This window comes from Rhinopithecus bieti, unplaced genomic scaffold (assembly GCF_001698545.2).
Source record: "Rhinopithecus bieti isolate Rb0 unplaced genomic scaffold, ASM169854v2 scaffold_5002, whole genome shotgun sequence".
NCBI classification, from domain to species: Eukaryota; Metazoa; Chordata; class Mammalia; order Primates; family Cercopithecidae; genus Rhinopithecus; species Rhinopithecus bieti.
Window position 1 is genome coordinate 685,816 of NW_016804830.1, and position 17,209 is coordinate 703,024.

At 47.7% G+C, this 17,209-nt stretch overlaps 1 pseudogene across 1 annotated transcript in view; it reads left to right on the forward strand.

Annotated features, from left to right (window-relative positions):
* LOC108528594 (spliceosome RNA helicase DDX39B pseudogene) overlaps positions 1–14,665 on the forward strand; it is a 29,194-nt pseudogene extending 14,529 nt beyond the window's left edge. The window contains exon 3 of the transcript XR_001885222.1: positions 13,676–14,665. The product of XR_001885222.1 is annotated as a spliceosome RNA helicase DDX39B pseudogene (transcript). The remainder of the gene's footprint in view (positions 1–13,675) is intronic.
* Positions 14,666–17,209: the final 2,544 nt, after the last annotated feature.

Sequence of the window (17,209 nt, forward strand, 5' to 3'; positions counted from 1 at the left end):
CTTTAGTGCCCTCTATAGAGCTCTTCTCACCCAAGGTGCTTGCTCAGTGTCTGGACTGAGCAACGATGACAGGCCGCCTGATTGATCATGCCACTTGTGAGGTTTATGCTGGTCAACAGGGGCTGCCCGGGGAAAAGCAGAGAGGGGAGTAAGTCCAAAAACCACAAACTCAAATGCTCAGGGAGGTTGTAAATAGCTTGATAGAGGGACGATGAGTCTCTAGGTTAGAAAATTTATTAACAATGCCGAATGTATTTCACTCTTCCTGCATGATGTTTGATTCAAAGAAAATATGAAAACATTACTGGAATCCCAATTCTGCCAAACCATTTCCTTTCTCCCATAATTAGGTACTCTGAATTTTAGTATCATTTTGTGTGTGTGTTTGTTTCTTCTGATTTCCACAGACTATTTTTAGACCAATCATGACTCATTTTTTGAAAGGCGTTAGGAAAAAATGAAGTATTTTTCCCCAGCAATCAAATGTTCCTGTCCTCTGGGTTTAACACATTTAGGTAAGTCATAGCTGGGTGACAGACGCTGGAGCCTGGGGCAAGGGGAGGAGAGCCCACAGGAGAAAGTCTCCTGATCTGGGGGGAGGACACAATGAGGGGAGGCTCCACATAGGAACCTTCAGCCCCTGGCCAGACCCACTGATTCATCCCACCCTGTCCTCCAAAGAGGGAGATGGATCCAGGATCCAGGAGGGCCCAGCCACAGGAAGTGCAGGTCGCACCAGGATGATGCCAGAGAGGCATCACAGCCTGGAAGAGTTGCCCCTGGGAGAGCCATCAGGCTCATTATTCACTCAGAAGCAGGAGGGACAGGAATAAGTACAACTGGCTCAGAAAAAGAAAGAGCTAACGATGAGATAGTCAACTGTGGGATGAGCTACTGGAAAAAGTAGTGAGCTCCCCAACTCTGGGAGTGTTCAAACTAAGCTGGTTCTTTCCAAACCTCAGTGTCCAAGGCCCCTTCCAATGCTGACTATGTGGTATCTGCCAAGGAGGCTGCTGGAAGAATTCCTGCTATAAAAGAGAAACTGAGTCACCATGTCCAAAATATCGTCCAACATCAGGACTCTGGAAAGAATGAGACCCCTGCATCTATGTCTGCACTTGTTCCCCAAAGCAGAGACAACATGGGGAGGACTGGGGGGAGTTTCACCTCCTCCATTCGGTCTTCCTGCTGTGATCCATCTGGAGGGGGAAGTCTTTGAATGCTCTCCCCCAGCCTCTGCCATAGTAACACACACACTTCCCACCTCCCACATGAAAAGGGCTTTACACACAATTTACTAGCTAGTCGTGGATTCATTTTCCAACTCCGTTTAAGTACTCAGACCTTTTATAGAGACTCTTGTAGACCCACTTCCTTCTTTCTGGGAGTTTATACTCTAAGATAGACATGCTGAATTAACGTGTAAAACACACTGCCAACAACAGCAACACAAACCTGTATCAATTCAATGTCCCTGGATGTGAGAGACAGAGAAAAGAAGCGAGAGAACATGTATGCAGGGGAGGGGAAAGTATCAAATTTACTGTGGGCTGTCTCTAAACTACACACGCCCTTTCCTTGCCCACTGAGAGTCTGCCATGCTCCCCCGCCCACCACATTTAAGAACCCACCCACATGGAGGGCCAGTGTTACGTGAGAGGGGCCTCAGAAAGGCGGAGAACACTGGAGCTTTACAGTTTGCAAATCTCTTTCTCATCCATTACTCTTGGATTGTCTGTTCATTCACCAAAGATTTATGCAGTACCTACTGTCTTCGGGCACTGAGAGTACAAGAGTGACTCAAAACAGACAAGTTTCCTAGAAGCTCACATGAAGCTCACAGCCTGGTAGAGAAGGCAGACACTTGTAATCAATCACCTAGGTGTAAGTGTGCACCTACAATACTCTCAGGTGAGTCCAGCAATGGAAAGTCATTTAGTGCTGTGGAGTGTGTAACCCAGGGAGCTGACTTAACCCTGGGCTCACGGAGGACTTCCTGGAGGAGGTGACATTTGAGTTAGGATCCGAAGGATGAAGGATGGGTAATCAGGTGACCAAGCCCGCACTTTGGAGGTCTGACAGATACAATCACCCTGTGAAGGGTATGCATGGTTCACCCAAGAAATGTGGAGCTCCTACACATGTCAGGTGCTGCGGGGCACTGGAGACACGTGGTGTCCCAGATAGACAGTCCAGCCCTCCTGAACCTTCAGTCTTCAGTCTAGAAAGGGAGGCAGACAGCTAGAAATGTCACGAAACTTCAGGATGGTCAGTAAAGTGCTCGTGAGGAAAATTGCAAGGTGCAGACAAAATAGATGGCCCCACCTGGGCCATCCTTAGGAATGAGAATGACGAGACTTGATGGCTAGTTGAATGCGGTGGGGACCAAAGGTAACTGGGGAGGGTGAGTGAGAAGTATGGGGTTTCTACTTTGGATGCCAGGTACATGGGGAAGCTGTTCACCGAGGTGGGGAATGTAGGAGCCGGCGCACTTTGGAGCACAATCCATGAGTATGATTTGGGCATATCCAGCCTGTCCTAGGTCTTAGTTCTCCGGAGGACAGGATGAAGAGTAGCTAAGGAAGGATTCTAAGAAGAGATACTCATTTGGCTTGTTCTTGAATGGCAAATAGCATGGAAGGGTGAGGAAGAAGTATAGTCGAGAATTCCAGGGAAGGGCCACAGCTTAGGCAGAGGACTGTAGCATGAAGGAGCAAGGTTTGTTTACAGAACTGCAAGTGGCCAAGCTTGGCTAGGGTAGAATGGCACACAAGTGTGAGGAAGATAAGGATGGAGAGTCAGGCAGGGGGCGGGAATGCTAAGAAATTTTGACTGACCTAAAGGTAAAGGGAGTCACCAAAGGGTTTTGTGAAAGAAAATGACATGGTCAGATTTGTGCTCTGAAAATTCATCCCTGAGTCTGGTCGGCTAACCAAGGGGAGCACAGCAGAGCGAGGAGCCGCAGGAACCCAGAGACACTGCAGGCCCCGCTGGCGAGGACGGGCCTCCCATGGGCCTGGGCCCTCCACTCTTCCCTACAGGATCCCCTGTCCCCAGACCTCCTCTGTCTGTCTGTCTTGCTCACCAGAGATGGGGGGAATCATGGGCTATTCCCCAATAGCCAGGCCCCATCCTTTTCCAGGATTCCCAACCCCGGGGCTCTGCAAGGTCTATTTAGGGGGTCCCTGTGCTCCCTGGAAACCCCAGACTGTGGCCTCAGCTCCCACCCACCCCACATGAAGCACCACCACTGTGCTGCCAGAGCTCCCCACGACCACTGTCCTTGGCCAGCTCACTGGCAGCGCTGCTCCTGTCTCCATCCCCATCCCTGCCCCTCCAGTCTGAGAATCCTCTTCCTGGTACGCTTTCCTCTGCCCTCTTGAACTGGAGTCCATTTGCTTTCACTCAGCCTGGGTCCAGATGCTTTCAATGAAAGAGAACTTCTGGTCCGACGGTTTTGATTCCAATCTGGAACATTTTCTTTCAAAGCAGGAGGAAGGAAACAGCTGATACCTGCCTTTCTCTTTGTCTACCCTCACAGATCCCTCCAAATGCTATCTATTCCCCCACTCAGGTCTCTCCTGGGTCCCCAGCCTTTCCAGGGATCCCCAGCCCCATGCTGCCTGGCTGCAGGTTTTATTACCCGTGCTGCCCTTTGCTCCCGCTTAGGCTAATTGAGGCTGGCACACGAGTAGGGGCCGCTAATGGGCTTCCTCTGCACAGGCTCTCAGCCGGCAGATGGAAGGGACATGATTGCCTCCTTTCCCGACCATTAAGCGGAGCAGCCAACACCACGCACAGCTCCTGGCTGAGCAGCAGGGCATATGGACCAGCAGGGGACATGGGGGCTGGGAGTTCTCCTACCCCAACCCTGCTCAGTTAGCAAAGACATCAGGGGCTGTGGCTGCCTGAGAGGCCAGGGACAACCAACTGTCAGACTTCCTGCCAGAGGCTCAGCCCAGGCTGTCTTCACATCTACCCCTTCCAGCAGACCTCCAGGGCCTCTGAGAAGAGTCCCCTTGCTCCTGGCCCTGGACAGGAGATGGGGAGATTGGCTAGGGCAGCCCAGCCCAGGGACTCTGGAGGGATTCTCATATAGGATAAAGAAGCAAGGGTCACCCACTCCTGGAACAGTGCCCTCCCTCTGCACTCCCATGAACCCCTATACATATACATCTTCCAGAATTTGTCTTAAACTTCTCCTCCTCTGGGCAGACCTGATGTATCAAATGAGGTCAGATGTCCCAATACATATTCTCACAACACTTGGAGTGTCTCTTTCTTATCACTCATCAAAATTACAATTACTGCAATAAGGGACAGAATTTACACACAATAACTCGGATGGGTAAGACAAAGTTACTTTATTTTCCATTGCTGACGACTTCTTGATCCAGGTTTTCCATTCCTGCTGACAGTTTGGTGGGTGTGGGGGTCTTAAGGGATGGAGGGGATGGTGATCAACTCACCACTGAACAGTAATTCCATTTAAAAGTCCCTTTTAGCACCATTTCTTCCATCCTCCTTCCTTGGATGGCCTCAGGGTGGGGGAAGTTTGTGTCTCCTTGTGGTGCCTGGAACAGGGCCCCTAGCCCACCTGCTGTCCTCTGGGTTATTGTGGGCCTCCATGAGATATTCCCCTGGGCCACCTGTCTCTGGGTGTCCAACCTGTTGCCTTCTGGCTGCACCTGATCTTTTCTGACATCAGATAGCATTCCCGGAGGAAATCCCAGCTGCTCCCACCACCTGCCCTCACGTGACCTCCTCATCCTAACTCCAGGCCTCTATGTCCACAATTCTTTCACACTTCTGCGATCTCCCCTCTGGGCCATGTGGGACTCCAGATCCTCTCCTTTGTTGGATACAGGGCATTCGCAACCAGGAACACTGATTAAGAACCGCCCTGCACAGCTCCCTCAACCAGGGCTGCACCACGTCTGACCTAGGGCTACACCAAACCCGGACCTTCTCTGGGAGGTTTGTCTTCATCTCAGGCCACACATAGAAGGCAGTCCACACACCCCAATATTCTCAGGTTCCCCACACCTACCTGGGAACATTTATTCCTCAACTGTCCCTGCTCTGACCCAGTGAGGGTGACATTGAGGAATAAGGAGGCTCACAGCCTCCCCTACCTCCCAAGAAGCCAGGAAGAGCTTCCCCCTTCCTGCTGTTGGGGTTCCCTTTGGGTTCCCCAAAATGCTTCCTGTACAGCCTGCAGAACCCTGAGCCCAAATAAACCTCCTTTTTAAATAAATTACCCAGCCTCAGGTATCACTTTATAACAATGCAAACGGACAAACACAAAGCCCTAGCTTAAAGCTATGCCCAGGCCTCCAAGCTTTGCTCTGCTGATGCAAAGAGTTGTTTCATAAATGTAACAAAAAGCATTTTATCTCTACAAATTAAGCTGTCAAGACCATGGTTTCACGAAGGCCTTTTAAAAGCCACGCAGTGACCTCTTTGTTCCAGAATCATTCAGTTTCTTTTATGCTTTCTTGAATATAAAAGAAAGGTGAGGGGTGACAGCTTTCAAACTCAGTTTCTAAAATAACCTTAGGAGCTCACTGCAAAGGTGAACCATTGCTGACGTGCAACTCGTGAAGAACAGGTGGTGAATCCCTGAATCCGGTGATCTCCCAAGGCCCTCCCAGCCCTGCCAGTCAGTGGTGGTTATGACCCAGCAAAGGAGCAAGATCAATATACAAATAACTGCAGCATCAGGCAGGGCCCAGAGAGTGCTACAGAAAGGGGCAAGGGCCCTTAGAAGGTCGAACAGAGAAGGGGATTCATCAATTAGAGCGTGAGTTCTCAACATTTGTTTCAGCCTATGACCCCCATAATGCTTTCTCTCTCTGTCTGAAGTATAATTCCATTAATCCAGAACAGTTGTTAACCTAACTTTTGGCAGTTTATGGACAAAAACAATAGACATGTTGATTATGACTTTTCAAACTACACATTTTCTCTTGCTACCTACCCATCCACACTTCACACAGATTCAGATGAAGCCCCCGCAGGAGGAAGAGGGTGTTAGGTGGGTTATTAAAGTCGGGGAGGCTTCAGGGGTGGCGTTGAGGCAGGGCTTGAGACATGAGTGACATCCAAACAGATAGCAGTAAGAGTTTCCAGGCAAAGGGACCCCCAGTAGCAGATGTGCAGAGGAGGAGAGGGATGGTGTGCTTTGAGTCTGGCTGGCAGTGGAGTACACAGAGGGGAGAAGTGGAAGATGAGGCCAGGAGGGTTGGTCTTGGATCCCGGGCTGGGGAAACTGTACCTGGAGCTGAGAAGTGCTCTGAAGACTGACTCGGGGCTGAGCAGGGAGAGTTTGCCCAGCTGAGTGGAAAGGGCCTGGCCTTCCAGGGTGTGGATTCTCTGGCCTTTTACTCCTTCCTCCTTCCCTTCCCCTACCAGCCTGACCCTGGGGACTGAGTTAAGCTTCTGGGAGAGCAGTTCATCTGAAGCACAGTCTTCCCCTGGAACCCTGCCCAACGCAAGCCTGAAGATACACTCTGCAGAAGCTTTCACGAGGCCTGCAGCTCAAAGAACAGAAGGAATCAAATGTAAAGATACTATACTGTCCACTGTATGTAACGGAAAATCAAACTCAAAATTACTTAAACAATAGGAAATCTACTGACTCAAGAAATTAGGATCCCCAGGGGAAATGTCAGCTTCAGGAGGGGTTTCACCCAGAGGTTGGTAATGTCTCATAAACCTTGGCTACATTTCTTTGTGATTCTCTCCACTCTCCTTTTCTAATGTATCAGGCCCATTCTCAGATTGAATTCCCTCACAATAGCAAAATGTGTGCTAGCACCTCCGGGGTCACATGCTTCCTTTTTCATAACCAGGGAGGTTTAAAAGGCTTTTCTTATTCCCAGCTTTTACCACAAATCCCAACTTTCTCTCTGATTGGACCAACTAACATCACAAGGTAGCTCTCAAGCCAGTCACCATGGCCAAGAGAATCCTATGCATTGATTGGCTTGGTGCTGGGTTATATGCCTTTTCCTTACCCAATCACTGGGGCCAGGAAAGGTAAGAATACTGTCATTGGCTTAGCCCATTAGGGACCAACCCAGAAGTTGAGTCCTGCTCAGGTGACATGGCTGCTATGCAGTGAGAAAGGAGTGAATAGACGCTGGTGAAGCAGACAACACTGCAGTCCGACACAGATGTCTATTTTGCTTTTCTCATGAAAGGCTGGGTGAGCAAGAGAAGAAATTATAATTAGACTTAGAACTTCCAGAGTAATTTGAAGGTCACCCATAGACTTAACTCGCCCATATCTGCAAGGTCACTCAAAATTGGGGGCTGGCTATAATATATATTCTTTCACCTTTCCTTCTCTTTCCTTTTCCTCTTCAATCTCTCTTTTCCTTCCCTTTTCCGCCTCTAGTGTTGCCTTATCCCCTGGCTTGCCTGATTTCTTTTCTTTTTTCCATTCCTTTCCATCTCTCTGTCATCACAGTGCTGTACTGCCCCCCAACCCTGAATCTCTCCACCACCTGGATCTTTTATCTCAAGCTCATCCTTCCCTCCCTGTGCACATCTCCAGCTACCCTCTCCCGATGCCTCTGAGTTCAATTTCATCTCCAAATTGCTTTATTGGTTCTGCAGAAAAACAAGGCTAGCTAGAGCCATTATGGGTGCATACGGTGTGCATTAGACTCAAAAAATATTTAAGGAAAATACTGTGGCAAATGGAATCAATAAACTCCACATCAAACTTCACCGGGAAGAGGGAGAAGGCTACCTCCGGCTAAGTGTACCGGGAAACTGCTCAACATTCAGCAGCAAGAGCTGGAGGCCGCTTGACTGCCGCTCCCACAGTGCACATTGGTCTGAGCAAGCCGTGGACTCCACGTACTCCAGCCTCCCTCTTTCCCAACTGCACCTGGCTCTGACCACACCTCGCCTCTCCCCTCCCCGTCCTCACTTCTCCTGTCTGCCGCTGAAGATCCCAATGGCTTCCACACGAACCCCGTTCCCCCAGAGTGTAGTCGATTAGTGGTGCTGATGAAGAAAGGGAACACGATGATGGAGAGAGAGGGAAGAGGACTGGGGGAACAGAGGCATTTGCATTGTGTTATTTTTAGACCCAAAGGTGAAATCTTTCATAATTATAATTTTTTCTTGAAAAAAAATGAGAGTCTGGTGGGTGGTGCTTGTGCCCCTACCTCCTCTTTGTCCTCTCCCTGCAACAGACAGGGAAGAGAAGAGGAAAGAGCAACACAGAAAAGAGAGGACAGCAAATCAGAGGGGAATCTGTCCTACAAAACTGGGGTCTCCAAGGGCCTTCCACCTGCCCCCAAAGCTTTGGTAGGGTGAATTTCAGGAAGGATGAAGCAAGGCTAATGTCACACTGGGAATCTGGGCTGTCTCCCAAGTGCTGGGTTGTCCTGGAGACCTGTTTGCTATGAGAGAGGGAAGAACATGACTATAGGAATCAGCTTCCTTTAACAACACTTTTATCACATCCCTAGTCTATCCAAGTGCTTTCGCATACTCTCCAGGGCCTTTTGGATTAAAAAGCAGCTAGTACTCCCAGTTCCTGCAGGAGAAGGATCCCTTCCTCCGGAAGGGTGTCCCCTCCTGGACCCTCCACCCATTAATATTCCCCCAAAACCTCACAGGAACCTTATTCTACCACATGCAACTTGATGAGCTGACCTTCCCCCACACCATGTCCTGTGAGAGTGCTGCCTCACACAAAACACAGCAGCACCACTCCACCGGGGAGAGCTCCGGGGGAGAGTAGAGGAGCGAGTGGGAGAAGCAGCAAACCAGAGGGCAAGACACCTGAAACAGAGCCCTAGCTCTACCACCAACTGCATGAATTTAAACAACCACTACCAATGAAGACCTCAGTTTTCCCAAATTACAATAAAGGGGTGAATAGATTGAAGGATTTTAGGCTAGGATCCAGGGATCTCCTGAATTTGCCCTGTTGTTTGTAAGTGTGCTTTTCTGGTAACAGGCTTCATCACAACCTCAAAGGAGTGTAAGAGCCCGAAAAGTTGAGAGAGAGCCATAGAGGGTGCCGGTGGCCAAGTTTACATGTGGCTCAAGTGTTCTAAGCCTTCCGAAGCCTCCAGGTGGGATAGCTGCTCAGAGTCCTGGCTTTGTCCCCTGAAGATGTACCTTGGAGTGCCCTCCCTGATGCCCACATGTTGCCTTTACAGGACTGCTGTGTCACTTTTCTCTGTAACTGATACCAGCATACTCTTCCTTTTAGTATAGTTTAGGCAGGCTCCTTTTATTACTATAAATCTTATTGAAAATGAATAAAATGAAAATAACATTAAGTTGGTCAGGTTCTCAAAAATCCTACCAATATCACTCAAAGTAGCAAAGCTGCTTATTTGGAGTCCAAATTACCTGTTCCTAGAGTGATTGCTATCTTCACAGATGGGCCAACATCTTCATAGATACTAATTTTGATCATTTCCCATCAAACTACCTTTGTCCCCAAACCAGCCTCTAATTCCCATCATCATCGGCTCCAGGTGCCATGTTGCCTCTGGGCACCCACACACTAAACTCCCTAAACATCTTGCCTCATTCAAGGACAAACATCTTCTTTAAAACTAAGACTTTCACCTGGGTACTGTGGTGCATGCCTGTAATCCCAGCATGGGACTTGGGACTATGGGGTGGAAGGATAGCTTGAGCCCAAGAGGTCAAGACCAGCCTGAGCAATATAGCAAGACCCATCTCTAAAAATTTAAAAAAAAAATGAAGACTCTTCATTTTCTGATCAAATGCCAATTATAGTGACTCAAGCCTCTTAGGTGCTCAAATAATAGACATTGAATTGATAAGTAAGTGAACAAATGAATCAATTAGTAAATTAGTGAAGTAAATGAATGAAAGCTTCACTTCTATTACTCCCTCAACTCCCATTTCTCCTAAACTAGAGACCTCTGGCTCAATTCCCATATAGGCTCAGTGATTTGCAAGTCATTTCTGACCCCTCTGAGCCAGTGAATGGCTGAGGCCTCCTGTGTCTGGTACAGATCAATCCACCACTGAACCCTTCTTGAACAATAGACTGATGTCTTTCCTCTGTAATAGAAAATTTAAATATTTCTTCCACCTGGTTTTCTCTCTCTCTTCTTTCTCCTGAGACTTCAATTAAATATATGCTAGGCTTTCTCATTTTGTCCTTGTCTTTTACTCTCTTTTCTGTGTTTTCCATCTATTTTTCTCTCAGTGCTACACTCTGAACAGTTTCTTCTGACCTTAATTCCAATTCAGTAATTTTCCCTTTAGCTGTGTCTAATCTGTTTTAAAACTCACCCATCAAGTTCTTAATTTTAGCTATTGCATTTTAGTTCTAGAATTCCTTTTTAAAAAATTTGTTATATATTTAATAGTTTTCAGTTCCCTGCTGAAGTTTTCAAGCTGGTGTTTTTTATTTCTTTGAACATAGTAAGCATAGTTATTTTATAGTCTATGTCTAATAATTCCAATATCTGTAGCCTGCATGACTTTGTTTCTATTGTCTATTGTTTCTACTGGTACTTGGTCATAGTGTCTTGTTCCCTTATGTGTTGGTCATCTTAGAATGTGTGTATGACATTCACCTCACCCCAGCTACTATGTCTCTAATCTCCTCAGAGAACTTTGAGGATGGAGGACATACATTCAAGGGGCTGCTATTCCTGTCAGGATGCCATTTCACATTGTTGTTCAAAGTTCATTTGGAAAACTACTCAAAGAGGTCTGAAAGTGGGATCCTCTCTTGTCAATACCTGCCCCAGTCTTGGAAAGTACTGAAGTGTGCTTGAGGGTTGTAGGGGCAGTGGGGATGGGGGAGTGGTAAGGGAAGAGACTTCTGGGAGACTTCTTCCCACTTCACCACAAACACCAAACCATGGTCCTACCCAAAGGCATCAGCATCACCTCCTGAGCAACGACAGAAGAGGAGACTTTCAACCAAGCTTGCCTGGACAAGGCAGAGATGAAATGAGGCTTCAGAGGTTGCAAAACTGTCACCTGGCAGAGCAGCATTCAGTCTGTTAATGTATTTTATTCGTGTATTCATTTGTTGTTTTAAAGTACTGCTCAGAACCAGCAGATTTAGACCAACTTTTAAAAATCAGGAAATTTAGCTTCTCTTGAAAGATCAGAGGTTCTGATAACACTGAGCCCTGATACCAGGAGGTAACAATTGGCTGGAGTTGAGAAGCAGCCATCCCTGAGAAGCAAGTGCTCTTCAGGAGCTGCATTTACCACCACTCAGGCAACAAACGAATTTGCACTTATTCTGCCCACTTCACTTAATTACTGCCTGACCGTGTAAGAATTTAATTTTTCAGTCCTTGACCTAGAGAAAAGACAGTGTGTAATTCCGATCCCTAGGAGTTTCCAAGACTGAGACAGACAGCACACAGTCAGTAGAGCAAGAGATCAGAGAGGCAGGGGACCTCTCGGAGGCTCCTGCTGACCCTGGAGAAATGTGCCACAGGGTCCGCCCGGCCCCTCCCCAGGTTCCTGGCAAGGCCTCCCTGCCTAGGCCAGGTGACTGTGTCTAATACAACCAGGCCATTTCCTGTCAGACCAACCTCGGGCAAATCATTTAACATCTCTAAGCCTCTATTTTCTCATCCGTAAAATGAGAATGGTCATAGTTCCAGATCCATAGAATTGTTGTGAAGTTAAATGAGGTAATGGATGAAAAAGCCCTAGCATAACATCCTGTAGATAACAGGGGTGTCTGCTGCTTCTCCCTGCCCTGCCTACTCTCACCCTCCCTGGGTGCCCTAAGTACCAGAGACTGCAAGGGCCAGAGTCACCATCATACTCTTTGAAGAACAGATGATGAAACCAAGGCCCAGAGAGAGGGAGTTTCCCCTAGTTGCTGCAGTGTGAGCATCCACCCTTGGTCCAATGACACAAATCTGTCCAGGCCAACTTAGGCTCAAAGAAGGGACCAATCATAGCCAGGACTGAGGTGAGGTAGGAGGGAAGGCTTCCTGGAGGTGGCAAACTCTAAGCAGGATTTGAAAGGAAATGTGGAATTCAGATTGGCAAGGAAAGGGGTTTTCTTGTATGCTGCTCCCCATAACCCACACTTTGAGACCCCAAAACTGAAAGCATTTTACTGTCTTTGAGCTCCAAACAATAGTCCCTAATCCCATCCTTACCCAACTGCCCTGTCCCAACAAATGGACTCAAAATACCCTTACCTGCCCTGCTAGTTCTAATTAGAACTGGGAGACAGATAGACAGACACAGAGAGAGAGAGAGAGAGAGAGAGAGAGAGAAAGGTTTGTCTTCTCCTCTTGTGGGGTCCTTACACCACCAGCTCATTTTTACAGTGGAGAATCCCCAAACTGACACAAACTCAAGACATTCCATATCAGAATTAAATTTTCTCTAAGGCACTGATCAAAGCAATCTTATTTACCAAGGAAATTAAGAGGGCTCCAGGAGGAATTGCCATCTAGAACCAAACTCATCAAACTCAGGTGCTTTCCTTTGTTTTTTTTCTAATGAGTTTTAAGCTGGGCTCCCCTTGGGACACAGAGTAAAGCCTGCCGCTTCCTGAAGTTCCTTCCTTCCCACTTCCTACCACTCCTCAGCCAGGCTCTCAGGACCCTGTCAGTCAACCCACCCTCTCCCTGCACCTCCCAGAGAGCACTCCTCATCTTCCTGACTTCTCCTTGGGCTGCTGTCTCCTTACCATCTCCTCGACTGCTGCAGCTGCTACCACCAACATGCACACACACACGTGCACACACACACATGCACACACACGTGCACACACGTGCAGGCACACGTGCACGCACACACGTGCACGCACACGTGCACACACACATATATGCACACACACACATGCATGCACACACACTGCTGTCGCCGCTCGTGGGGTTCTCTCTCTGCCTTTGTGGCAATATGGCTTCCCTCTTCCCTTCCACTGGAACCACTGTGGCCCAAGCCATGGTCACTTCTCTGTCCTCATCTTCTCTGGCCTCTCAGTGACCTTTGACCCAAGAGAACCCCCTTCCTTCTGGAAACACTCTCTCTTCTGGGCTTCCCTAACCTCTACTGACCTGGTTCTCCCCTCTCCAACTCCTTCTCAGTCCCGTTGTCAGACATCTTTCCCTGACCTCAAAATGCTGGAACAGGAGGTTCTCGGGCTAAAAGTGCAGTTTCACCACATCCTCACCAACACTGTGTCTTATTTTTATTTTAAAAAATCTTTGCTAATCTGAAGGCAAAATACTGTTTTGTTGTTTAAATTTCTATTTCTTTCCTGCAAGACGACTCGCTAGGGCCTTGTCGTAGGCCATGATAAAAAGTTTGGGGTTTCTTCAAAACTCCAACAGAGGAGTAGCATAATTCAATTTTCACCTTCACAACTCCCTCTGGCTGGCGAGAGGAGGCTGAACTGAAAGGAGACAAGGACAGCAGTGCCAGCAAGAGAGGACAGTTGTGTCGGCTGGGGAGGCAGTGCAGGGCTGAGAAGCAGAGGGACCTGCATGGGCTGGTGGCAAGGGTGCTGGAAGGAGGGGAGGGGGAATCAGGGATGACCCTTGGGTTTTCAACCTGAGTAACCGGAAGAGTAGTAACAGCTACCACTTACAGGGGATGGCCGTGCATCAGATGCTGCTGCACAGGTTATGCAGGTTTTCATCCGCTTCTCCTCCACTCTGGGGAATAGGCGCTGTTGGCTTCCCATCAGCATATCATCATGGGGACTCCAGGCCATATCCTAGCCCTGGCTCGAAATAAGAGCCTCAACCTCAAACACATTAAACTCTTTATTTCGAATGAATGTGATAAGATGTTTGAACAGCTCAACATGTGTCGGGATGCCCAGGAAACTTTTTGCATGACCGAACAATGAGAAGCCGGTCATGATGTTTAGGGCTGCTTTGAGCAAAGAGATCCGTCCAGTCTGCCACTAGTTCATGCAAGATTCAATGGAGATCTTTATGGATAATGAGATGAAGTTGATGCTGCATGGGTTGCAGCAGTACTACATGAAACTGAAGGACAACCAGAAGAACTGGAAGCTCTTTGACCTTCTAAATGTCCTTGAGTTCAACCAGCTGAGGATCTTTGTGAAGTCTGTGCAGCAGCACATTGCCTTGGCCCAGCTACTGGTGGAGCAGAACTTCCCAGCCATTGCCATCCACCGTGGGATGCCCCAGGGGCAGAGGCTTTATCAGTATCAGCAGTTTAAATATTTTCAGTGGTGAATTCTTGTGGCTACCAACCTACTTGGCCGAGGAATGGACATTGAGCGGGTGAACATGGCTTTTAATTATGACATGCCTGAGGATTCTGACAGCTACCTGCATTGGGTGGCCAGAGCCGGCTGGTTTGGCACCAAGGGCTTGGCTATCAAATTTGTGTCCGATGAGAATGATGCCAAGATTCTCAATGACATGCAGGCTCACTTTGAGGTCAATTGTAGTGAGTTGACTGATGAGAGAGACATCTCCTCCTACTTTGAAGGACATGGTAGAGGACTCCCCCACTGCAAAATGTGACCATCTGTCCTTCAGGAAAGGACACATCAGGGTAGGGGTGAAGGAGACACCAGTGGCCCCACCCCTGACAGCTCTCACCCCATGGCTTCCTTCTTTTGCCTCATCACCACTCCTGAACCCCCATTTCTGATTTGTCAGACTGTTTTTTAACAAAAGACAAAATATATATGTATATATAATATTATATATTATACTTATTTATTATGTGCTATATAATATACATATATGTTTACTATATTCATATTACATACTATAAATATACCATAGTTGAGGGCACTGAGCCCAGCAAGGCCATGCCAGAGCCAGAATTCCAACCCCGGCGGTCTGGCTCCAGAATCCACAATCCAGTAGCCATGCTCACGGCCTCTATTGAGAGAGTTGAGCACTTAGTGAGATGGAGAAGACTAGGGGTGGAGGGGGGTGGTCCCAGGGTGGGAACCCCCAGGGTTGGGGCCCAGGCATCTGCATTCTTCAGCCTCCCAGTGGCCTGACCATAGGCAGGCTGTGCATAATACTCCTACTATTGAGGCCTTCCAGAAACATGCAAAGAGGCAGGGGAACAGAGGAGGAAGACCTGAGCTGGTTTTAGGAAGCTTCTTCAAGGGCAGGAGGGTCTTAAACTGAGACGGGGAGCTCTGTCTACAAGGAGATGCAGATTTAACACTCACTTTGTCTAACCCTTTCCTCCTCCACACGCCTTCCTTTCCCACTCACGCACCTGACCCTTGCCTCTTTGAGAGAGATTTACTTTATTAATTAAAAAATAACTATGCTTTTTAAAATTTTTTTGACGGAGCCTCACTCTGTCACCCAGGCTGGAGTGCAGTAGTGTGATCTCAGCTCACTGTAACCTCTACCTCCCAGGTTCAAGCGATTCTCCTACCTCAACCTCCCGAGTAGCTGAGATGAGAGGCATAAAAAATAACTGTTTTCTTAATTATAAAAGTAGATACTTGTTAGACATTTGAGAAACACTGAAATGTAGGAAAAAATTCAAATAATCCATAGGTCACCCAGAGAGTTGCCACTGACATTTCCGTGTTTATTTTAGATAGAAAAACATCATTTTTTTCAACCAGCATCATAATATACATTGAGTTTGCGTCCTGATTTTTTTCTCTTAAGGTACAATGTAAACATCTTCTTGTGTTGTTCAATATTCTTCTAAACCAACAATTCCCATAACTACATGGCAGCCCTTGTCTGTGGGCGCCATCATTTAACCAGCCCTCTCGTGGTGAACATTTCTGTTGTTTCCAGGGTTTTGTCTCTATAACTAAGCCCGTAATGAATTCCGTGTATATGTAAACTGCTGCATGCATCTGATTATCTCCTGGAGTGGTCTTGCTCATCCTGAGTTTTGTAAGGTGTTTGATGCACATCCCTTGCCAAAGCCCTCATCCCAGCCCCTGTCACCTCTCACCTTCCCTGCTGCCACAGGCGCCCACCTGTCCTTCCTGCTTCCTCTATTAACTACCCTTGGCAAACCATGGCAAGAGGATTGCTTGAGCTCAGGAAGTTCAAGACTAGCCTGAGCAACATGGCAAAAACCCTGTCTCTACAAAAAATACAAAAACTAGCCAAGCATGGTGGCACACACCTATTGTCCCAGCTACTTGGGAAGCTGAGGTAGGAGGATTGCTTGAGCACAGAAGGCAGGGGTTGCAGTGAGCTGAGATTGCACCACTGCATACCTGGGCGACAGAGTAAGACTCTGTCTCGAAAAAAAAGGTGGGGGTCAGAGGAGAGCATTAGGGAAAAGAGCTAATGCATGCTGGGCTTAATACCTAAGTGATGGGTTGATAGGTACAGCAAACCACCATGGCACATGTTTACCTATGTAATGAACCTGCACATCCTGCACATGTACTCTGGAACTTAAAAAAATAATAATTTTTTAAAAAGATGAAAAGATTCTAGAGATCTACTGTACAACATTGTGCATGTTAACAATACTATACTGTATACTTAATATTTTTAAAGAGGGTAGATCTCATGTTATATGTTTTTAAAATAATAAATAATAATTTTACAAAACGGCGGCAGTTTAAAAAAAAAAAAAAAAAAAGCAGTAAGGGCAGACTGTGTGTGCTGCCTCTGCCGAAAACCTAGGAGGGCCCCCAGCACCCCAGGCAGGTCAGCATTTGCAATGCATTGCCCACCCGCCAATTTCTTCTACTGCTTCCCGCCATGCTCCCCTCACCCACTCTGCCTCTCTGGCCTCTTCTCAGCTCACCAAAAATCTCTGCCACTGCAAGACCCTTGCACATGCTGTTACATCTGCCAGTGCCATCTTGTTCTCCTCCTGTGGCTTGTTTCCTCTCTGGCATTTGTGACTCAGCTCAAAGCCTTCACTGACCTCCCTTCACTCACCCTCTCCCCTCAGCTGTGTGTGTGTGTGTGTGTGTGTGTGTGTGTGTAAGGCTTTTTTTTTTTTTTTTGAGATGGAGTCTTGCTTTGTTGCCCAGCCTGGAGTGCAGTGGCACAACCTCTACCTCCCGGGTTCAAGCGATTTTCCTGCCTCAACTTCCTGAGTGGCTGGGACTACAGGTGTGCACCACCAGACCCAGCTAATTTTAGTATTTGTAATAGAGACAGAGTTTTGTCACGTTGGCCAGGCTGGTCTCGAACTCCTGATATCAGACGATCTGCCCGCCTTGACCTCCCAAAGTGCTGGGATTACAGGCGTGAGCCCCCAC